This window comes from Malania oleifera, chromosome 9 (genome assembly GCF_029873635.1).
Source record: "Malania oleifera isolate guangnan ecotype guangnan chromosome 9, ASM2987363v1, whole genome shotgun sequence".
Taxonomy (NCBI): Eukaryota; Viridiplantae; Streptophyta; class Magnoliopsida; order Santalales; family Ximeniaceae; genus Malania; species Malania oleifera.
Genome location: NC_080425.1, coordinates 68851403 through 68877259, shown reverse-complemented (window position 1 = coordinate 68877259; position 25857 = coordinate 68851403). Strand labels below are relative to the sequence as shown.

At 35.8% G+C, this 25857-nt stretch overlaps 1 long non-coding RNA gene across 1 annotated transcript; it reads right to left on the bottom strand.

The window, feature by feature from the left end:
- Nucleotides 1-370: 370 nt before the first annotated feature.
- LOC131164077 (uncharacterized) lies at nucleotides 371-17849 on the bottom strand. Its single transcript, XR_009139203.1, has 3 exons — nucleotides 17280-17849; nucleotides 11670-11833; nucleotides 371-493 (listed from the first exon to the last, which is right to left on the bottom strand). It is a non-coding gene; the product is annotated as an uncharacterized LOC131164077 (long non-coding RNA).
- Between the last annotated feature and the right edge of the window lie 8008 nt (nucleotides 17850-25857).

Here is a 25857-nt window from a genome sequence, read left to right as displayed (position 1 = left end):
AGAGGGAGGAGATAGAAAATCTCTGGAAGAAATGAGAGAAGAGAGAAAAAATAGGGTTTTATATAGGGGATAATGAATCACTTGTCACCACCGCATGGTGACACATGGCACATTCTGGTCCATATTTTTAAGGGGTGACATTATAACACCCTGAACCCTAAAATGGGGTCCAGAGTGTTATTGTAAATTAAAATCATGCTATGTGACTCCCCGAACTCGCCTGGTGGAGCCCATATGCCACGTTAATCATTTACTTGAATCTGATACCCTATTATCTCAATAACGCAGCGAAAATAGTAATAATTCCACAATAATATACCAGAGTATCTACATATATACATCTCAAAACCATCTTCCAACAACCAGTATTCAGAATCATACATCTCAGAAAACATAAACAAACCCAAAAATATACACATCCAAAAGTCTATACCCTCTCCCTAAAAAACACTACAACAGCCCCGAGCTCTCTAAGTTCGATCACGTGGCGGTCCTGAAAAAGATAAAATTCAACCATCGAGTGAGACACAACTCAGTAAGGATGGAATACATTAAATCAGTGTGTGGCTATCATGAGGTTTGTGTACAACATATATATTCATCATTTTCACATGAAACCACAATTATGAAATCATTCTATGTTCCTACTAAAACACATGTAAGATATTTTACCAACGAGAGTTCCTAAGGATTGGGGTGATTACCCACTCATACAAGCAGCACCCCTCTACTCTGATACCTTAAGCAACATATGGTCACAACTGAAGCATATTAGGGCACTTACCTTACTTAGTAAGTCTTCTGGTGAATGATTTATCTTGTATTCACAACATTCACACAAATGTTTAACAACGATGGCACCCGAGAATAAGGAAGTTTACCCACCCATACAAATAGCTTCCCTCTGTTCTAATACGTTATGTAGCTCACAACTACATCTAATACCTATCACGACACTCGCCATTCTCAGCAAGCTCTCGGGCGGAGAGTATACCTCGCCTCAAATACTTATAATATTACTTTATTTAATACTGATAATACTTTACTACATTACTCTATATGCTGTTATCTTTGTATTATTCATCACATTCACATTCATATTCTACATTTCTCATTTCGTTATTTATGTCTGCTTTCACATATTCTATTTTCATATCATTTTCGTCTTATGCTCTTATATCTATTTTTCTCATATATGCTATTCTCATATCTGATGTTATCGTATTATCACTGGTTAAATTAACAATTATGCGTTTAGAACTCTCTATACCAATGGAGAAATCACTATCATGCTTCCACCCGACGATGGGCTGTGTGGCCCGAAGGCTGGAGTTAACCCTGGTCGGCCCTCTAAAGTTAAATCAACCACATTCTACAGTTTGTAGGCCCAATTGGTTGTTCCCATACTGGTCTAGACTCTAAGGGGACCCTACCATTTCCAGCACAATCAACCATCTTGTCACCACACTCTCTCTAAGACGTGTGGGTGCACTAGCACTACCAAAAGTACCCGCAACACTACTGTGCCTATTTTGGTCTATTGAAGTTCTCAAACCATACATTGTTATTTAACATTCTCAAACACATGTAGAATAAATCATATCACAATTTAATTCTCAATACATTTCCAGTATTTCCTGCATCTTATACATGTATCATAGTTTAACACAGAAACTTCATTTTACTCAAGTCACACAATTTAACAACATATTTCATACATTTTGTAGTGACCTAGAGAAATTATAATATTTAAGTAATAAAAGAAGGGGGAAAGGGAAAAAGAAATCAGGGCCTCGTCGACGAATTCATGGGGGTTCATCGATGAGAGAGCAAGAGGGGCTCGTCGACGAGGGAGCGTTTCATCAATGAGAAAGTACCGAGAGGATGTTTTGGGCATTTCTGAACTTTGTCGACGAGGGAAGAGTTCGTTGAAGAATTGTCTTCTTGACCTCGTTGACGAGGTGATGTGGCTCGTCGACGAAGGCCAGTGTATAAGTAGCCCTAAACGCGATTTTTAAGCTGATTTTTGACTGTAGGAATTCTCTCTCTCTCTCTCTCTCTCTCTCTCTCTCTCTCTCTCTCTCTCTCTCCTTTTAGTTTTCTCTCATTCTCTCTAAGATTTCGGGCCGATCTTTTGCCGGTTCAACAATCCAAAACCACCACGACACTCTTGGGGGAAGTTCTCTGCAAATCTACTAAAGTAAATCATTGGTGGGGCTAGTTCGGAATCCATCCCAGATCCAGGGTAAGACTTTCTACTTGGTATTTGACTTTTCGACAGTTGTAGAAAGCGTAGTACGTGTAGAAAAACTGAAGTTTAGTTCTGGAAAATATCATTTTCAGGGTGTTGAACGCAAAACCCTACAGGTGCAGGACTGTATATCTTAAGGGCTTTTCAGGAATCGAGTAAGGGGATAAACTGAGCTAGTTGTTTATGAAAATTATAAGTATGATTTTATAGCATTTGATTTCAGAAAAATATATGTATGTATGTATATATATATATATATATATATATATCTATGTGTGTGTGTGTGTGTGTGTGTGTATTACGTTGGAAAATACTGCTGTAAATGACTATATGCTCTGAATATACGAAATACCCATTTTGTGTGGCATGAGTAGAATTTACGATGAATAATTGTTTTTTGGGAACATGATAATGATATGGATTTTTATAATGAAAAATCGGCATACAGGCCGAGAGTTTTATATGATTTGTCGGCATACGGACCAAGTTATGGATATGTTTTGCCGGCGTACGGGTGGAGCTATGGATATGTTTTGCTAGCGTACGGGCCGAGCTATGGATATGATTTGCTAGCGTATAGGCCAAGCTATGTTAAAATATGAAATGCCGGCGTACAGGCTGATGATTTTCATGATGTATATACATATACAAAATGATGTGAGATTATTAACTTGGAAAATCTTAGTATGAAATATCCATGTATCACAGTTTGATTATATGTTATATGTTATCAGAACCTGGTTGACTTGGTTTAGGCTAGCACTTGCACGGTACCGATGCTATGTGTTCAAGATCATCATGATATTGCGTTAACGCTGTTGTGTGGGGCGGCGTGAGGACGGATAGTCGATGTGGTTTATAAGAAGTTTGGACGCCCCTGGTGTACAAACTAGGTATGGCAAACCCATCAGACTTATGAACTATACTTTTGACTTGGCAGTGGTCGGCCAACTATTGTCAGGTCCCGCCTTCGGGCCACACAACCCAGTCATGTGGGGGTAATACATGATAACAACCAGCTAACCTACCAGGGTTGTTTTCATATTATTATTATATGAGATAGATTATGCTATGAAAATCTAGTATGTTCTGCCATGTTATGATTATACATGTTTTTCCTAGAAATGATACAAACATATTTACTAGATATGCTTATATATGCTTTTATGTATAACACGTATAAACTCATGTTATCACACACTAGTATTAGTTTATTTCCCTTATTGAGAGGTGTCTCACCCCAAATTATATGATCATTTCAGGAGCCCCTAATAGGAGAGCGGATAAAGTTCTACTGAAATAGATACAGCTGATCTACCCTTTTAAAGGGTAAGTACTTTGATAGGGTCATATGGATTTTTTTTGCGAAGTGACCCTAGGTCTCTTTTGGGTTGTGTATATATAAATACAATGGATGTAGTAGCTCTAGTATTGTGATGAGTGATGTTGGGTATATGGTATTATATGATGTGTATGATTTTATGTTTCCTGCTGCTTAGGCTTCCATACAGTACTTATGATGTATCCCTGGTACCCACGGGTTCAGGTTTATTATGATCTACTGGGGTTTATTATAATGGTTATATTATATGGAAAAAAAGAAAATGTGGAAATTAAGTAGGTCATTACAGTTTGGTTAAGTGGGTAGAAATAAGTTGAGAATGTTGAGATCAAAAGCTAGGTTAAGTGGGTAAATTATAAGGATAGGATTTATGAGTTACGTTTATTCTATTTCAGGATGAATCCAAGAGGAGTTAGTGCCCATGCGAGCGGCAGTGATGGGGCAGGGCCTTCCAGTGCAGGTAGGACTGACTCTAACGCAGTACTACGTAGCATGTTTCAGCAGGTTATGGCTGAGATTGCTAGGAGCTCTAGAGAGCAGAGTGGTCCATATGCAGGCCATGGGTGTACCCTAGAGAAGATTACAAATATGAATCCTCCAGCATTTTTAGGAGGAGTCAATGCTGCAGCCACTGAGAACTGGATATAGGAGACCGAGAAAATCTTGGTCATTTTGTAGTGTATGGAAGAACAGAGGGTCCTCTTTGCCACCTATAAACTGATAGGGGAGGCCGAGAGGTGGTGGACTACTATGAGACTTTTGGAGCAGCATAGGACGATGCCGATAGCCATGACATGGGGATGTATTTAAAGAATTGTTCTTCGATAGATATTTTCCATCTGTTGTTAGGGAGGTTAAAGTGAAAGAGTTCCTGAGTCTGAAGCAGGGACAGTTATCAGTCCAGCAGTATGCAGTGCATTTTATTAAGCTCTCTCGTTTCGCTCCGTATATTGTCCCTGATGAGGAGAAGAAGGCGAGATAGTTTGAAAGAGGTTTGAGGTGAGGCATATTCAAGCAAGTGGTAGTGTTTCAGATCTAGGATTTTACTGAGTTAGTCGATAGAGCAGCCTTGGCAGAGGTTGGTGAGCGTTTGGATGCAGAGGAGCAGGGACAGAGGAAGAGATCTACATTTTCGAGCTACCAACAGGGTCCTAGACAAAATCAGTAGAGGAGAGGAAACCATGGCAGAGGACGAAGGCAGGAGATTGGAGGACACAAGGTTCAGGCAGTGCAGGATCCTCTTATCTGTCAAATGTGTGGGAGGAGACACTAGGGAGAGTGTCGAGTAGGTGGAGCTGTTTACTATCACTGTGGTAGATAAGGACATATGATGCGAGATTGTCCTGCACCACTAGATGCAACTCCTACTCCCAGACCGTACCGAGGAGCCTATCAGGCGCCACATGAGGGCCAGCAGAGGAATATGGCTTCAGCCAGAGTGTTCACTCAGACGTCGGGTGATGCTGAGACAGCCGGTGATGTGGTGACAGGTATGGTTAGTATGCTTTCTTTTAAAGTTATTGCATTGTTTGATTCAAAAGCCACGCATTCGTTCCTAGCTATGGGGTATGGGGTTGAAACACAATTGTTAAATACCAAATTGTTAGTGTCTACACCAACGGGGTCCATAGTGAGGTGTAGTAGGGTACTCCGAGATTACCCAATTAATATTCAAGGGAAAATTTTATCTGCTGATTTAATAGTGTTAGACATGCATGAGTTTGATGTCATATTGGACATGGATTGGCTGGCAGCTAATTTTGCTAGTATATTGATTTTCGTTCAAGAGAAGTGATATTCATACCTCTAGGAAGCAAGAATTCAGATTTGTAGGATCGCGAGTGCAATCCCCGTCTCAGTTAGTTTCAACTATTCAGGTGAGGAGACTACTGCTGAGTGGTTGTTAGGGATTTGTGGCTTTTGTGAAGGAAATGTCAGGAAATGAATTGAAGCTCGCTAGTACACCTGTGGTAAAAGAGTTTACAAATGTTTTCCTAGATGAGTTACTAGGCTTGCCACCTGATCGTGAGGTAGATTTTCCTATTAATCTACTTCTGGGTATAGTGCCGATTTCTAAAGTACCTTATCGTATGACACTAGGAGAGTTGGCAGAATTGAAGAATCAGCTGCAAGATTTGCTGGATAAAGGATTTATACGACCTAGTGTATCTCCGTGGGGAGCTCCAGTTCTATTTGTGAAGAAGAAAGATAGGTCTATAAGGATGTGTACAGATTATAGGGAGATTAATAAAGTGACAATCAAGAACAAATATTCTCTACCCCGTATAAATGATTTGTTTGACCAACTCCAAGGTACACGGGTATATTCGAAGATTGACCTCAAATTCGGTTATCACCAAGTGAAAGGAAAGCAGAAGACGTCTCGAAGACGACCTTCAGGACCAGGTAAGGGAATTACGAATTTCTTGTTATGTAGTTTGGTTTGACGAATGTTCCTGCGGTATTTATGGACTTAATGAATAGATTCTTCCACCAATACCTAGACCTGTTCGTTGTTGTTTTTATTGATGATGTACTGGTCTATTCGAGGAATTATGAGGAGCATGAGACGCACTTGAGGCAGGTCCTATAGATGCTCAGGGAAAAGAAATTGTATGCCAAGTTCAGTAAATGTGAATTCTGGCTTAAGAAGGTTGTGTTTTTGGGGCATGTCATTTCAAGAGATGGTATTTTTGTGGATCCTAGTAAAATTGAGGCGGTAGTGATGAGTGATGTTGGGTATATGGTATTATATGATGTGTATGATTTTATGTTTCCTGTTGCTTAGGCTTCCATACAGTACTTCTGATGTATCCTTGGTACCTATGGGTTGAGGTTGATTATGATCTACAGGGGTTTATTATAATGGTTATATTATATGAAAAAAAAAAATTTGGAAATTAAGTAAGTCATTGCACGTTTTCTATAAAATAAGCCAACCCACATTCATCATTAATATACTGAAAAATATACATTTAATTTCTTGCACAATTATCTAGAAAATTTGTCGTTTTAACTTTCCATTTCCACAAAAAATATCTAGTAGCACAACCCTAGGCTCAGAAATTTATAATTCAAATGGTCAACTTTTCAAAACTCACGTAAAAATCATATACATATACACATAATTTTTCTATTTTTCACTGGTTATTTCCTAAAAAATCCTAGTTTAATATATTCCCCTTACCTGGTTTCCTGAACTACGCCAGTAGGGACCCAAAAACGATGCATGTGGCGCTCACCTGAACCTTGATTCAATAACCATAATTTAATCAAATCAACTCTAAATAAAATTCTATTTTAAAATTTCCTAAGCCCATAAATTTCAAATAACAATTAAACTCCCGAAAATAACCAATTTCCTTAATTTCCTAAATCCCACTCTCGCTTTGGAGTAGTGCCTAGGACCCCCAAATTGAAAATTTGCTCCAACCAAAATGACGACGATTGAAACTTGGATTCGGTGGTGGTGCCTGACTGTCAATTTAGCTGAAAATTTAAGGAGAAATAAAGGAAAGAGAAGGAGTATACATTTCCCCAAGAGTAATGCCTACACTGCTCCTACGACAAATCCACTTTGGTAGGAATGTCAGTGACGGAGATAGAAACCCAACGATATCTTCCGTTTTCCAATCGGCCGAATATTTATTGAGGAAATGAGGAGAGAGAGAGAAGGAAGTCGGAGAGAGACGATGACACAGAGCGCAAGAAGGTCTCTGTAGGTTTTTTTTTTTTATTCAATTCAATCTTTACAGGTGAAGCTTCTTTAGGAAGCTTAACTAATATATTATATTATATAATTTAATTAATTAATTAATTAATTTTTTTGGATCACTACATTCTCCCTTCCTTAAAAGAATTTCGTCCTTGAAATACGCTACTTGATCATTTTTCATATTTCTAAAATTTAGCAACTAACTATGTTTCATACAATCCAATATGTATAGCTTCATATAAACTTCTACATCATCTACCATTAATTAAAAATCATTATTTATCTTAAATATAAACTCGTACTTGTGCCCTTGGTAATATCTGCCTCAGTTGGGATCATCGAGTACACTCGTACTGGACCACCTCCACCTCAAGGTACTTGCTAATTTTCCCTGATCTTGTTTGGTACAGGTGCTAAATGGTTCATGAAAGTTATTCCTAATGTGCCCCAGTTTACCACACCTATAGAAATTAGGAGTCCAGATCCGGCATTCACCCCTATGCCTCTTATTACATCTCTGGCATAAAAAGTAAGAAAAATTATCCTGATAACTAGAATAACCCCGATCTCCCGTCTCCTACCTCAAACCCACAGTATCCTTCCATCTCTTCCACGATCCTTGACTATGCTCAACTTGAGAACTAGAAGGTGCAGGCCTCTTCCTCCGCTCTGTTGGCTCTATACCGCCCTGAATGCTCTTCTCCAGCACCGAAACCTTATCCACGAAGTCAGAGAAGTTCTGGACTTGGAACCCTACTACAAGCTCATAAACCCTTCATCTTAGGCCTTTTTCAAACTTTCTAACTTTTCTTGCCTCGATCAAGATCAGGAACGAAGCAAAACGCGATAGTTCAACAAATTTAGTCGCATATTCCCCGACAGTCATACGCCCCTGTCTCAGGTTAGTGAATTTCTCAATCTTTTCCTCTTTGGTGAACAAAGGAAAATACCTATCAAAGAATAGCTCCTTGAATCGATCTCACGTCAAAGCTATCTTTACTAACCTTCGTTCCTCTAGCAGCTTCACAGAAAGCCACCAGCGTTTCGCATCCCCTGTCATCTTGAATGCAGTGTATAGGACTTTTTGCTCTTCCGTGCGACCAAGTACAGTCATGATCTCCTTAATCTCTTATACCCAGTTATCTGCAACCACTGGATCAGGTCTACCAGCAAAAGTCGGAGGGTTCAATCTTATAAAATCCTTAATGCTGCAGCCCTGACTTGCAGGTGGACAGTTCAGTTCTCTAGTATCTTGCCTCATCTCTGCTCTGACCTAATGGGCTATACCCCGCAGCATCGTGAAGGAATCAAAATCCTCCTCACTAGAAGCCTCCGAATCAAACGCTCCCTTAGCTGCCACATTCTTACCTCCAAGATCCATCCAGAAAATAAGACAGAAAAAAAAGTTAAGAATTCCATTATCATAACCCTATCAATACAATCATTAATTTAAATCCCAATATACACCCAACTTTTTAATTTACGAGCAGTCTCACAGTTCAGAAACGAAATCATCTAAAGTTTACCGTGGTTTTTCTGAGGCCGTCGACTGCTTCAGAAAAATCATAGAAAATCGTCGATGTATTTCCACTTCCAAGCTACAAGAAAAAATCCTATACTTCTTAACACCTAACCTACCTATTTCCTATCCTCGTTATCACCAATTCCTATACTCTAGTATTAATCATTCTTGAGTCTGTAGAATCCCAAAACCTAATGCTCTAATACCAAAACTGTAACGCCCTGAACTCTAAAACGGGGTCCGGAGTGTTATTGTAAATTAAAATCATACTCTGTGACGCCCCAAACCCGCCTAGTGGGGCCCGGATGCCATGTTAACCTTTTACCTGTATCTGATACCCTATTATCTCAATAACGCAGTGAAAATAATAATAACTCCACAATAATATACCAAAGTATCTACATATATACATCTCAAAATCATCTTCCAACAACCAGTATTCAAAATCATACATCTTAGAAAACATAAACAAACCCAAAAAAATACACATCCAAAAGTCTATACCCTCTCTCTAAAAAATGCTACAACAGCCTCAAGCTCTCTAAGCTTGATCACACAGAGGTCTTGAAAAAGATAAAATTCAACTATCAGGTGAGACACATCTCAGTAAGGATGGAATATATTGAAACAGTGTGTGGTTATCATGAGGTTTGTGTGCAACATATATATTCATCATTTTCAAATGAAATCACAATTATGAAATCATTCTCTGTTCTTACTCAAACACATGTAAGGTATTTTACCAATGAGAGTTCTCAAGGATTGGGGTGATTACCTGTCCATACAAGTAGCACCCCTCTGCTCTGATACCTTAAGCAACCTACGGTCACAACTGAAACATATCAAGGCACTTACCATACTCAGTAAGCCCTAAAGTGGATGATTTATCTCGTATTCACAACATTCACACAAATGTTTAACAGCGAAGGCTCCCGAGAATACGGAAGTTTACCCGCCTATACAAGTAGCTTTCCTCTGCCCTAATACATTATGTAACCCACAGATACATCTGATACCTATTAAGGCACTCGCCTTTCTAAGCAAGCCCTCAGGTGGAGAGTATACCTTGCCTCAAATACTTATAATATTACTATATTTAATACTGATAACACTTTACTACATTACTCTGTAGGCTGTTATCTCTATATTATTCATCACATTCACATTCATATTCTACATTTCTCATTTCTATATTCATGTCTGCTTTCACATATTCTATTTTCATATCATTCTCGTCTACTATTCTTATATCTGTTGTTCTCATACATGCTATTCTCATATCTACCGTTCTCATATTATCACTGGTTAAATTAACAATTATGCGTTTAGAACTCTCTATACCAATGGAGAAATCACTATCATGCTTCCACCCCATGATGGGTTGTGCGGCCCGAAGGCTGGACTTAACCCTGGTTGGCCCTTCAGAGTTAAATCAACCACATTCTACAGTATGTAGGTTTGATTGGTTGTTTCCATACTAGTCTAAACTCCAAGGGGACCCTACCGTTCCCAGCACAATCGACCATCCCATCTCCACACTCTTTCTGAGACGTGTGGATGTTCTAGCACTACCAAAAATACCCGCAACACTATTGTGCCCATTCTGCTCCACCGGAGTTCTCAAACCATACATTGTAATTTAACATTCTCAAACACATGCAGAATAAATCATATCACATTTTATTTTTCAATACATTTCCAGTATTTCTAGCATCTTATACATATATCATAGTTCAACATAGAAACTTCATTTTACTCATGCTAGACAATTTAACAACATATTTCATACGTTTTCTATAAAATAAGTCAACCCACATTCATCATTAATGTACTGAAAATATACATTTAATTTTTTACACAATTATCCAGAAAATCTTGCATTTTAACATTCCATTTTTGCAAATAATATCTAGTAGCACAATTCTAGGCTCAGAAATTTTCAATGCAAACGATCGACTTTTTAGAACTCACGTAAAAATCATATACACATACACATAAAATTTTCATTTTTCACTAGTTATTTCCTCAAAAATCCTAATTTAATAGCCCTAATTTAATCAAATCAGCCTTAAATAAAATGCTATTTTAAGGTCCATAAATTCCAAATAACAATTAAACTCTCGGAAATAACCAATTTCCTTAATTCCCTAAATCCCACTCTAGCTTTGGAGTGGTGCCTAGGACACCCAAATAGAAAATTTGCTCTAGCCAAAATGACGATGATCGAGACTAAGACCCCGTGGTGGTGCCCGATCGTCGATTTAGCTGAAGATTTAAGGAGAAACTAAGGAAAGAGAGGGATTATACCTTTCCCCAGGAGTGGTGCTTATGGCGCTCCTACAACAAATCCATTTTGGTAGGAACTCAACTGTATCTTCCGTTTTCCGATCAGCCGAATATTTGTCGAGAAAATGAGGAGAGAGAGAAGGAAGACGAAGAGAGACGATGATGCAGAGGGAGAGAGAGCGCACGAAGGACTCTGTAGTTTTTTTTTTTTTTTTTTTCAATTCAATCCTTACAGGTGAAGCTTCTTTAAGAAGCTTAAATAATATATATATATATATATATATTATATATTATATTAATATATTATATTATATAATTTTATTAATAATAATTTTTATTTAATTATTTTATTTATTTATTTATTTATTTGGATCACTATATTCTCACCTCAAAAGAATTTCGTTTTTAAAATTCGCTAACTAATCATTTTTCACATTTATAAAATTTATCAACTAACTATATATCATATACTCTAGTATATATAGCTTTATATAAACTTCTACATCATCTACCATTAAATAAAATCATTTTTATCTTAAATATAAACTCATACCTGCGCCCTTGGCAATATCTGTCTCAATTGGGATCATCAAGTACACTCGTGTTGGACCACCTCCACCTCGGGGTACTCACTGATTTCCCCTGATCTGGTTTGGTATAGGTGCAATAGGCAATGGTTCATGACAGTTCCTCCTAATGTGCCCCGGTTTACTGCACCTATAGCAGTTAGGAGTCCCGTTAGCTTTGGTATATTCCCAAGAGGGGGGGTGAATTAGAGTTTTAAAATTTATCTCCTAGGTTAAACGAGATAGCCGTATAACACAACCTAGAGTCTTTCTAATCATACACCAATTGCGCAGATAATGATATGCGAAAATTAAATCACGTGCAACATTCACAATATAACATACATGTGCGGTAAATATAAAGTGCAAAAATATAAATAGACACACAATATGTTATCGGGGTTCGGCCAATACAACCTACGTCCCCGCCTCTAGTTCGCAAGCCCGAGGATTCCACTAAGGCTCACTTAACGAGTAAAGCAGTACTAGTTACAATCAAGTCAATTAGTGGGGCTGACCTCAACCAACACGCCTTACCAAGATGACACACCTAACTTTCCTAACTGGGTCTAAGTCAGTCCAAAACTATTTAACAGGACTAGTCTCCCTCTGCAGGACCATGTCTGGAATACAACAAATGTGTCTAAAATATTGTGTACATGGAAATACTTCTTACACCAGCTGAAATGTACCACTACGCACAGTATAGTTAATGCACACCAAACATGTATGAACTATATGTTCGGTGCTCTATGTGTGCAATCAACACTTAGTATAGTGAATATCTCAAGTCAAGCACATAAGTGTTTATACAAGCTAATTTTTGAAATTAAGCAATGATAAACTCTCAATCTTAGTTTAGGGTTTCAAAATTCAAACTAATAGAAATCTAGAATATCTCCAAAATAATTTTCTCAATAACAATGCACAATGAGATATTCAAATCTGAGCTTGTAAAATGTTTTTGCACACAAAAAATTATAACCCCTAATGAGTCTTGCAATGACAATGCAAAGACCCAATTAGCTATAATATTTTTCCCACACAAAGATTTATCAAATAAAATTAGGGGGAAAATCAAGTTAAACCCTCAATATGAAAATCACAAGCAAAGAAAGTGAGGGTTTCTTAGCAATTTAAAAACGATTGATAAAACACTCACAAAGTATGATTCCTCAAAGGAATGAAGGTATTTGAGTGTTATGGACTTAGTAGGAGAAAATAGGATTTGGATTTTTTTCAGAGAATTTTCGGCTAAATCCTATTTGCTAATCTTGCCTTAATTTTGCAAATGAAGAGAGATATATATATATATATATAGGCATAGGCAAAATTATGACTATTAGGGACACCAAGGGTATTATTAAATTTATTTTTAAAATCATTAAGAAAATTAACCTTGTTTACTTAATTTTAACCCTGGTAAAAATTAATTTAACCCGAGAGATTCGAGTGCCCGACCCAATGTTCGGTCGCCCAAACAGACTCAACCAAAAAAGTGTTTTTTCGAAGTTCGGGCACTCGAGTCTAGGATCAGTTGGCTGAACAAAAGACAGAATGTTTTTGTTCGCGGTTCGAGTGCCCAAAACTAAGTTCGGTAGCTCGAACTTGCCAATTCGGCTGCCCAAGGCATATTTGAACGTAATGTTCGAGCGTTTAGGTTGGTGAAAAGGTGTCAGGTCAGGGATTTGGTTTCCCGTGGACGATGCGGTCAAATATGTTCAACCGCTCGAATCCAAGTCAACATGTTGACTTGTCCACGGTTCGAGCGCCCGAGGCGTTTTGAACGCCACAGGTTTTGTTGCCCGATCTCTCTCAAAATTTTCAATTAAGTCCAATTTTTATTTCAATTAATTTTCTTGATATTATAAGTGATATCGGGGACTATTTGTGCATTTGATTAGGGACTTAAGGTCTTTCTATCCTACTAGAAAAATCTGACGTCGGTCGACCAAAGGGTGATCCCTAAGGTCAAACTACGGTCTTGAGCTTTAGTTCCTACATGCATGTCATGCATTAATTATTACAGACCATTCCTATATTGTTATTACAGACCCAAGTTACACAAAATATAAATTGCAATGAGTCTTCAGGGTTTTTAGTCTTCAAGTCATCTCATCTGCTAGCATATGATCTGATAATATAAACCTACACACAAACTTGACAGACATTAAATACCAAGGTATTTGTCATGATCAAAACAGGATGTGACCAATAGGATCAACAATCTCTCCCTTTTTGATGATGACGAATACTTGCCTACTTCTCCCCCTTTTGGCAACAGCAAAAAGGACCTAAATAAACATTTAAGTATATAGGCAAATAGGAATACACATTCATATACAAGAGATAAGTTAGGAAGATTTTAAGAAATTTCGGCAGCATACCGTTTGAAAATAGAGTATTTCCCAAAAATCTCTGTATACAAGTGACTTGATTGAGTAATATATTTTCCAAGATATCCACAACTACTTACTTAAACAGTTCAATATTCTAAAAACATAAATATAACTATTAGCATGCGAGAGATATGATACTCATGCATTTCATATGACAAACAAATTCATAGAGTATAAAGCAATGACAGGTTAACAATTAAGCATATAAATTATGTAACTGGTCATTTAAAGAAATTAAGGAAAGAGAGGCAGTATTCCTTTCCCCAAGAGTGGTGCTTATGCTACTCTTACGACAAATCCACTTTGGTAGGAATGTTGGTGGCGAAAATAGGAACCCAACGGTATCTTCTATTTTCTGATCAGCCGAATATTTGTCGAAAAAATGAGGAAAGAGAGAAGGAAGACGGACAAAGGCAATGACACAGAGGAAGAGAGAGCACAAGAAGGTTTATGTAGTTTTTTTTTTTTTCAATTCAATCCTTACAGGCGAAGCTTCTTTAGGAAGCTTAACTAATATATATATGTTATAATAACATGTTATATATATATATATATATGTTATACAACATGTTATATTATATTAATATATTATATTATATAATTTAATTAATAATTATTATTTAATTTAATTTAATTTAATTTATTTTTTTGGATCACTATAGACGTGACTTCATCTCAATCGTCTAATTTGTGTTTTTATGGACGATTGGATTGCTGCCATGTCAGCAATCCCCGTCCCTTAATTCAGACCATTTAAAGACTGTCACGTGGTAGGAGTGACATCATGCTGACATCACCCACTGATAGAAATATATATATATATAAAGTGGGACACATGTCACCATCCGCATGGTGGTGACACGTGTCACAAATTCCAACCGTCAGATTTCTGTTTTCTTTGGACGGTTGGTTTGCTGCCACGTCAACAATCTTTGTCATCCATCTATGGCCACTTAGGGAATGCCACGTGGCAAGATGATGTCATGCTAATATCACCATGCTATAGTAAAAAAAATGAAAAATAAATAAATAAATTTGCTACGTGCTACCACTCTAGGTTGACACGTGGCCCCTACTTCCTCAACTGATCTACCAGGTTCAGACCGGCCAAACCGGTCTATTTAATTTAATTAATTAATTAATTATTTATTAATTAATTTATTTCAAATATAATAATGATAATAATAATAATAATAATAATAATTTTTTAAAATATGAAAAATTTTAAAGAAATCAGGAAAAATTGGGAAAAAAATCAATAAACATATTTTGAGGATTAGAAAAATAAAAAATATATTTTTGGGTTGTTTTAAGTCAGAAAAAATGAGAAAGTATTTTAAAATCCTAGAAAATTTTAGAAAAATGTTGAAAATTTCCAAAAAACTTTATACAAAAACTTTGAAAAATTATGGGATATTTTTAAAAGATTCTTTTACTTCTAATTTGACTTTTTTCCCAGTTTTTGCTTGCATGTGGTTCCTATGATTTAAAAAAGGACAATGAGATATTTTAGACCTTACCTGCATTAGATCTAGTAAAAATAAACCAAGACTACTGGTTCTTTGACCTAAGTTTAGTCTACAGACCAATCAAATGAGTAGTAATAAAGTGTTTTAACCGCACCTAGGTAAATAACAAGTTAGTCGCAATTCAATCAAATTTTAATATTATCATCCCTTGCCTTTCTAGAGACCCTTCTCTCGGACATTGGCGACTCCATAAAATTTTAATATTATTATCCCTCGCCGTCCTCAGAATCCTTCTCCGGGACGTGGCGACAAACATGATGAAGATAAATTCAATTCCATTTTTCTGATTTTATTTCATTTCTAAGGTCCAAACATACAGTTTTAGCATTTGAAAAAAGGGATAGTTTTGATAAAATAAGATATCGTGTCTTGATTTGTAAAGTTTTTTCCAAGTTTATAAGTTGCATGAGATGGCAAACTATATTATTGATTGGAGAAAAAAAAAAAAACCAAAACAAAGGACAACACAAACAATCATAATGAGCCTCCCCCTCATCGGCATTAGATAAGCAATTTTGATTAATTAGTTTAATTTTATAATTTTTTTTCAAAATGTTTGTTATAAGTGAAATGAGATTTTATATGACAATATATAAATGGTAAAATTGCAATAATGGGTTATTACTTTTTGAAGAAAGAAATGATTTTGATTTTTTCATTTTGACAAAATAACAGTTTTCGAAAATATAGGAACAAAGTTTTGGATTGAAAACTTAAGTAGAGTCAATTTGATAATTTGAACTTTAAATTTATTAATTTTCATAACATCAAAAATTGTTGACACCCTAATTTATCCCAACAGTTTATGATACCCAAAATATGGGATTTCTTTCCTTCCAAAAAATATAAAATGATTGATGCATTAATTTATCTTTTTCTTTTCATCCTCCCCTCCAAAAGGATATTTAATGCTCCAGCTGGGACGTTTTTGTACCTTTGTTTTTTCCATGCCAAGTCTTTGATTTCTATTTAATTTATTGTAATACTGAAAATGAAAATTAAAAAATTATCTCATTTTTGTTTTAAAAATTATTTTAAAAAAAATCATTCAATGGATATTCAGTAATCTAATTATCTAAATTCCAAAATCATTATTTTTCAAGTCTGAATTTATTGGTTAAGTACTATTTGTGCAACCTTTGTACATTTCCACAGAAAAAAAAAAAAGGAAAAAAAAATAAATTAACTAAACAATTCTCTTGAAAAAGTGTAATGAGGAGAATACAATCTAATCTTACTCGCTTGGGCTTGATTTGCCTATAATGGATTGTGACAATGATTTCCTAAGAGAAAGGTGAAGACTTTAGGCAATTCCGCAATTAGAAGTTTCCATAGGCCACACCTTATCTAAACTTTATTCTGCTAGACCTTATTTGCCCACAAGGAATCGCCACGGCAATCTCCCAGGTGAGAAATGGACGGGTAACGATCTCATTCATTTGAACCTTATTAGCCATGGCAAATGCTGTGCCAATCAACAAGCGAAAACAACAAAGCAGGGCAAAGGATTTTAGGCGGCTAGAAGTTTTCATGCACCTTCGCTTTGTTCATGCTAATCCTAAAAGTGAACAAAACCTTCGCTCGCTAGAAGGCGTGTCAGCCATCAAAGAAGGCTCAGCATTTGAAAATAGCGAAAGGAATGACATGACATGAGGAATATATCTCTCACCACAAATGCAGATCGCCTATGGAAGTTGACTCCAGAATGTTTTAAATGAAGCTCGCATGAACAGAAGGAAAGAATTAAAAGTCAATTGCAATAAAATCAAGGGATTCTATTTTAGTTAAGATTATTCACTGGGCATGTAGGCACCCATTTTGTTCGGGCCAATATAATAAAGTTGCACAGATTTTATTCCATAAAGTGTAAGAAAACTGAAAGAAAAAAAAAGGAAAAAGGAGAAATCAAAAGAATAAGAAGGAACACTTATCTTTATAGAGTTTTTGGTCTGTAAGTTTTCCGCTCTTGTTTTTCTTCAATCAAAACCTGCAACAATTTAAAAAAAAAGGGTGTAAGATTTGTTCAATAAAAGAAAAAGAAATAGAGAGAAAAAAGAAAAAAAAAATAGAGATGGCAAGGGATTTGAGATGGAAATAGAGCCAAAAGCAAAAGGAAAAAAAGGGAGATCTGCGAGGATTTGAAGAAAGAAAAATAGAAAGCAAAGGAAAAGGAAAAAAAAAAAAAAAAGAAAGAAAAAAAATGAGAGATTTGAGATGGATCTGGGAGCCCAACGGAGGAACAGATAGAGAGAGAAAGGAGAGAAGAACAAGAAATGTCGAGAAAAGAGAGTGAAAGGAAAAGGAGAAAAAGAAAAGAAAAAAAAGGTTTTTATATGGGATTGGTGGGACACGTGTCACAACCAGAGCCATATTTTAAATAGCAATGTGACGCAATCCTAGCTGTTCGAAATGTGTTTTCTTTAGACGGCCGAATTGCTGCCACGTCAGCAATCCGTGTCAAATGTTGGGAGCCACTTAGGGTCTATCACGTGGCGGGTGACGTCATGCTGATATCATCCTACTACAAAAAATTCAAATAAAAAAAAGGAAAATTGAAGGGTTGCTACTTGGCGAGTGACTAATCAACAAGTGGTAATTCGGTGAACTAACCACACCTAGGTAAATAACATGTTAGTGGAGACTCGATTGACTTTTAATATAAATATTTCTCACAATTTCGGACCCTTCTTCAAGACGTTGCAACAGTTTGACGACTCCGCTGGAGACTTGATGGTCAAGCTAATATGAAATTAATGGTTTTTTCCGTTATTACTCTGTCATATTTTACTTAGATAATGGTTACATATTTGTGAGTACTTTTCTTGTATATATAACTCTTATGTGAATGTTGTGAATGAATGGATAAGCATATGCAGGTCTGATTGTAGAGACCCGAAAAATAAAAGGAAAAATAAAAGGAATAAAAGAAGGGTTCGTCGATGAACCCCCTAGTTTCATCGATGAACTCATTATCCTCATCGACGAACTCCCTTCTTCGTTCGTCGACGAGTCCACATGTCTTGTCAACGAAGTCACATGGCAGCAATCTATATATATACGCAAAATCGGATTTTTGGGTGAAAATTTAGCTAGATTCTCTTTCTCTCACTTCTCTCTAAGATTCAGGCCTCGTTTCTTTCTAATTCGAAGATCAGAAGCTATCATGATGATCCCGAGGAGATTCTCTACAACTTAACCGGAGCATAATTTTAGTTGGAGAAGTTTAGGCACCATCTCAAAATTAGGGTAAGTAGGATATTTTAGGGTTTTCATAGTTATCAAGCTTTTTGAACCCATTTTTTGTATTAGATTTTGATATACTGGTATTTGGGATGATTAAACTAAGGTGTTGTGATTTCAGGGTTTAGGTTTCCAAACACCGCGGGCATGGGTTAAGGATCCTAGCGGGTGTTATCTTAGGAACCTAGGTAAAATGATAAATAGTTTATAGTTTAGAAATGTGAGTATGATAATTATTTTGGATATTTAGTTGATTGACAAGGGGAAATATATATGTGTGTGTGTGTGTGTGTGTGTGTGTGTGTGTGTGTGTGTGTGTAATTTCAGGGCGTTGAAATTACGAATGCTGCAAGCGTGAAACAGGGAAATAATAAACAGTTCTTAAAAAGTCAGGTAAGGGAAATATATTATGCTAGTTAAATTAGAAATATTATTAGAAAAGTATAGTATTTGAATATGGATTACAGAGCATGGTTTTAAATAAATTAGAGCATGGAAATTTTATAGTATTACAGATGATATTTATTGAGTTTTGTTAAATTGTGTGACATGAGAAATACTGGAATATTTATAGAATTTTATACATATTTATAGACTTACGATTATATAGTTTTTACAGAGTTATGGAATACAACTTATATAGTTTTATTTACAGAACTACGACTATACAGAGGCTTACAAAATTACAGTTTACATGGTTATACAAAAATATGATTATACAATATTTTACAGAACCATGTTTATATAGTATTTTACAGAACCATGATTATATATTATTTTACAAAACCATGATTATACAGTATTTTACAAAACCATGATTATATAACATTTTAACATTTTATAGAACCATGATTATACAGTAATTTATAGAACCATGATTATATAGTGTTTTACAAAACCATGATATACAGAGCATAGAACCATGACATACATAAATATGGATTATACAGATTTACAGCTAATACAACGTCATGGTAAATATAGAGAATTATAGAATCATGGTAAATACAATTTATACAGAATCATGGTAAAACAGATAGATATTATATAGAAATAGTACTATATAGTATCAGACCCTGATGGAATAGAGTAGTTTACAGAGCATGGTACCATAGCTATACAGTATAAATAGTGCAACCATGTGTCTCAAAAAGAGTATGGTATTGCCGATTGTGCCATAGGTAGAGTAGAGGTCTCACTGGTGTCTGAACTAGGTGGAGCAGACCTTTCGTGCTATAGGCATATACAAACATATGGATACAATTAGACTAGCACTGGTAGGCCAACCAGTGTTTAATCCCGCCTATAGGAAGCACAACCCTGTCATAAGGGGTTAAATCATGACATACAACCATCTAGGGAAGTTTTAGAGTGATGTACATATTTAGTATACACAGAAAACAAAGATTTCCTATTATAGTTAGAAGTATGATTGAATAGATAACTCACAAATTCTGTATTTTAAATGACATATGTGTGAGTTATTATACAAATACTTTTACATGATTTCTTATTTATAGTTTAATTAAAGATTATGTTTTTTATTCAGACTCATATGCCACACATTGGTAATAACATGTTTCTTTTTACTGATAGGTGTCTCATCCCAGCATTATGAACATTTCAGGTAACCCAGAGAGACGTGCAGGGCTGGCTGAGAGATAGAGGAGGCGGGTGAGTCAGCATAGTTTTGGGGTGAGTCTCAGGTTGACTAGTAGAACCCTTAGTATTTTGGGATTTTTTTTTTTTTGGGGAAATGATGTTAAAATTGAATCCTTGTTATTGAGTCCTTATTAAATGAGTTCTTTTTATTAAGTCCTTATGTGGTTAAAATTGAATCTCTGTTATTGAGTCCTTCTTATTGAGTCCTTTTTATTAAGTTTTTATTTTTAAAGTCGAGTCCTTCTTAATTGAGTCTTTTTTATTAAGTCCTTATGTGTTTAAAATCAAGTCCCTGTAAAATTAATTCCTTGTTATTAATCCTTGTTATTATTGAGTCCTAGTTATTGGACATTGAGTCCTTTTTATTAAGTTTATTTTGAGTCATGTTCTGATGAGTTTTTTTTTTTGTTCTTTTGATTTCTTGAAATTGTGGGTCCCATAGGGCCATTGATAGAAGAAAATAAAAAAAAAATTATTACATTAGCAAGGGATACATACGGGGGTACAGTTTCAAATTCAATACATGGGACACATGGGGGGTACATATTCAAATACAAATACAATACAAGGGATACATACGGGGGGATACAAATGCAAAATACAAAGCAGTTCCTTCGGTGTAGGAACATCCGAAAACATACCTACACCCAAATACAAAAATACTGCGCAAGAAATTAAATTTGAAAGCAAATCATTCAATTAATTGAAATATTTGGTGTATCCCCCTATATATTTGGCCAGACTCTCTATTAGAAGGAGAATCAACCCAAATCACAAGGATAAGGGGATTGTTTGTTGTAAAAAGGAAAGCACAATTAGGGTTTTCCTTATAAGGAAACATGAAAAATGGTAAAACCGGAGACTGCCTAAATTGACTGAGACCTAACCCTATAAATTGAAGGGTCTCGCACAGACGGGAGGACACAAAACTCAATACTCAGAGAGTTTAACACACAGAGAACTCAATACACATAGAGTTCAATAGATAGGATTTCATAGTGATATAAGTAGAAACACATTGAGAGAAAAAAAAAAAAAAAAAGAGTTATGAAAGAGAAGCAGTGAGGGCGGGCAAAACCCTAGGAACCCTGAAAATTGGAGTCCTCACTCCATTCCCACAGCACACACCATTGCCCCCTAACACCTGAAGGCACACCCCCGACATTCCCTACAACCTAGAAGGCTACCCAGATAGACACTGATGAAGGGAAAAGAAGACCGGAGGAGTAGAAGACCTTAGGTATATTGGCTTATTATTCCTCACCCTATTCTATGACACAGGTACCCACATCAAAAGAACTCCCCTTGTGTATGCTTATAGGTTTTCCCTAGGAGACTCAAACCCACACTGAGACCAAACTCGAACCCATATTGAGACTAGACTTGAACCCAAACTGAAACAAACCCAAGCCTAGACTGAAACCAACCCAAGCCCACGTTGAAACCATAAACCAAAAAAGCCCCAAACAATGAACCCCCAAGCACAATAGTGAACTATGCCAAGAAGCCCAAACTGAAACAAACCCAAGCCCAGACTAAAACCAACCCTAAGCGCATATTAAAACGAACCCAAGCCCATACTAAAACCAATCCAATCCCAGACTAAAACCAACCCCAAACCCATACTGAAACAAACCCAGAACTAAAACACCCTGTAATGATCTGCTTAACTAATCATGTAATAGAACATAGTAAATAAAATAGTCAACCTAAACCCCTAGGTAGCGGGGACACCTATCATACACAGCGGAACCTAGGCAGCAGTAAATGTAAATCATCAACCTCAATACCACAAAATACATAATACCAGAGTTAACTATAATCCCAAAATACTATGTTTATATACAATCTCTCAAAATACAAAAAATATCTCTAGGATCCCACATCAGAATTTCCTGATCCTAGTTCAAGACTTACCCTCCTAATGGGGTAGCACGACAGACTCAATGGCAGCCACGACCCGCCGGTCCTTCTGGGTTTCCTAGAAATCATATAATGTTCGGGGGTAAGACACTTTTCAGTATGGGAAAATAAACTAAATACAGTTGTGCGGCAACATGAATATTCAATGATAACATAGATATACAGTACATTTTCCATACCAAAAAATATTAATCATTTAATAACTGCATAAACGTATACCTTCATATTTTTAATAAATCATACTAATCATAACTATCTGGTACAACTAATAATACTGAAAACATACCCAGGATGAATAGCTTGCTAATGTCATGTATTACACCCCATGATGGGTTGTGTAGCCCAAAGGTGGGACCCGACAATGGTTGGCCGACCACTATCAAGTCAAAAATGTCTGTAAGTACAATGGGCCCGCCACACCCTGGTCCAAATTGCCAGGTGGACGTCTACAACTCTACACTGAAAGCCACATCGACTATCCATCTCTCACCCTCTCGTGGGGTGGTTAGCACCAATCTGAATATAGATATCTGATCTATATAGCTATGGTACCGTGCTTTGAAACTGAACTAAACTAACATTCAGGTTTTGATAACATATAATACAAGATAATATTGCGTTTAACATAAATGGATTGATAGTATTTTCTATAATTTCATAAATACGGCTTTGCGCCGAACATTTCATAAATACGACCTTGTGCCGAACATTTCATAAATATAGCCTTGCGCCGAATATTTCATAAATACGGCCTCACGCCGAAATCATACATAAAACACGGTTTTGCGCCGTCTATCAATCATGACCTTGCATCGAATATCTCATACATGTCATTAGGAATAAATAAATCAATTATCATGTATTTTCAAAAATCATAATGTACTGTATTATTTCATAATTCTTGAAAACATGTTTTACTCATAAAATTTTCCATAACATAATACTTATTGAAATTAGGAATAGCTTCCCAAGAGGTGGGGGGGGGGGGTGAATTGGCTTTTAAAACTTTCTTTTAACTTCTTTTAAGAATCCTTAACTTCTTTAATTTCTTTAACCAATTCTTTAACTTGTTTGTTTAATTTCACCAATCACACAACAACTTAATCAAACAACCAATCAATTAAACACAATCTTCAAACCAAACAATCAATTTATTTTCCAAGTACAAGTCAAACAACAAACAACCAAACCAAGATATAAAGTATTCAGCACTTTGGTAATATAACAACTCAAGATGGTTGTTTGTTTATATTTGCCAAATTTGAACCAACCCCTGTAATGAAAATTTATGTTTGCTGATGTAAAGCCCTGTATAGATGAATCAAATCACTCTTTCCAAATATTTAGAACTCAAATAAACTCTTGGTAAATTTATCTTTGGGATGTTAACCAAGTAACGTACTCCCGTAAGGTTTCCGCAAGATATGGTGTAACCAACGTACTCCCTTTCGGTTTTCGCAACCCAAATCAAAATTAAACCTTAAGTTTGTTTGATTTCCAAATATATGTAGTTTATATGATTTTCAAATTTAAACCATCCACACAATTTAAATATACTAAAAATAAAGAGTAAGGGAAAGAGAGAATGAGACGGAGATTTTTACGAGGTTCGGCTTATACCCAGCCTACTTCCTCGCCTTTGACAAACCACCAAAGGATTCACTAGTTCAGTTTCGTTGACAGGTGAAACAACTCCGATTACAACACTCCTTGGTTAAGGCTAGAGCCCGCCTTCTATAAACGATATTCCCTCGTTCGGTCACTCCTTACATAGGCTAGAGCCCGCCTCTCTAAGCAATATTTCCTTGCTTAGCCAACGATCTAAACAACCCTTGGAACGTCAAAGAACAATAAGAAACAAGATATAATCTGCGTACAAGTATACTCTCTCAAAGAGCAAGTTAGTACAATTTCAGCACTATATACTTTGAATGTAAAATACCAATATGAAATACAATGAAGCTCAAGTGTAGAATTCACCAATATCCTTCTTAGATAAGGATTAGAAATAGGAACTCAGAGAAAGAAGGATCAGCACTTTAGAATTCTCAGCAAAATAATTTTTCAATGAGTGAACAAGAGAGCTTTGGAAGAACAAGAATACTTTCAGCTTTACAAGCAGATTTTTCAATTCTTGGATGAGTTTTGATTTGCAAAATCATGTATTTATAGGCTTTCAAACTTGTTTCCATGTTGCAAAAGTTTCCTTTAAGTGTTTCCCAATATTATAGAAAGTTTGGAGCTCAAACGGCTATATTTTAAAATATTAGAATTTGAAAAATTTTCCCATTGTACAGAGTTCAGTTGACTGAAGAGTCATGGTCAGTCAACTGAAGTTCCTTAAACCCCTTTAAAATAGAGCTGGATACAGGGTCAGTCAACTGAAGTTAGAGTTCAGATGACTGATGTCGCAAGTTCAGTTGACTGAAGTCACAAGTTCAGTCGACTGAACTCACTGCTGCAACTTTCTGCCTATTTTGGAAATACTTTAGTCAGCTGAACTTATTCTTCGGTCGACTGAAGTCACCTGTTCAATCATCTGAAGTCCCTCCGTGAACAGTGTTCAGCTAACTGACAATAGTGACCCTGTTTCAGTATTTTAGCCATAACTTTTTATGTATAACTCCAAATTAGGTGTTCTTGGTGTCAAAAGAAAGTTAAGAAAAAATCCTACAACTTTCATGTTCATTATTTTTTGAAATAATGAAGTTTTGATAGTGAAAAATATACTTGAATACGACTATATAAAAACTGACAACAAACAGAAAAACCCTTTTTGGTGCTTTTTATTTCAAAAATGATTCTAACCCTTTTAAAATAATTTTTGACTTTATAAAATTATTTTACAGATATTTTAAAAGGTATTTAGGTCCAAGAAGTTAACCTAAGAGCTTCAAAATATTGCAAACGATATTTTATACATTTAAAGTATGAAAACTTCTAAAACTTTTCTCATTCTTAAGTCTTCATGTTTTGTTTCTTCAAGCTTCCATCTTTTCTTCAAGCTTTCATATTCTTTGAGCTTTATCATTTTGCCTTTCTTTGGATCTTTTAGTATTCCTTGGCTTTCAACAACTCATTCATGTCTTCATATTCTTCAGGATTTAATATATCATCTTTAAATCCATGCTTGGACTCTTTTAAGCTTCATTTGATCCTCTTGAACACTTTGACCTTTGCTTTCTCATATATAAGCCCTGAAATATCATTACTCACACAAATACATTAAATTTCACTTTTTTGTTAGCATCAAAACAAGATAACAAGATTTTAAGCCTTGTAAGGCCAACACTTATCATGTAAAATAATATTCATGCCACACAATGCTGAGTAAAAATTACACATTTCATTCCAAAATTAGATTTCCTGTATAACAGCAGTATTTTCCTAAATATACATTTTCTCAATAATATTCAAATATA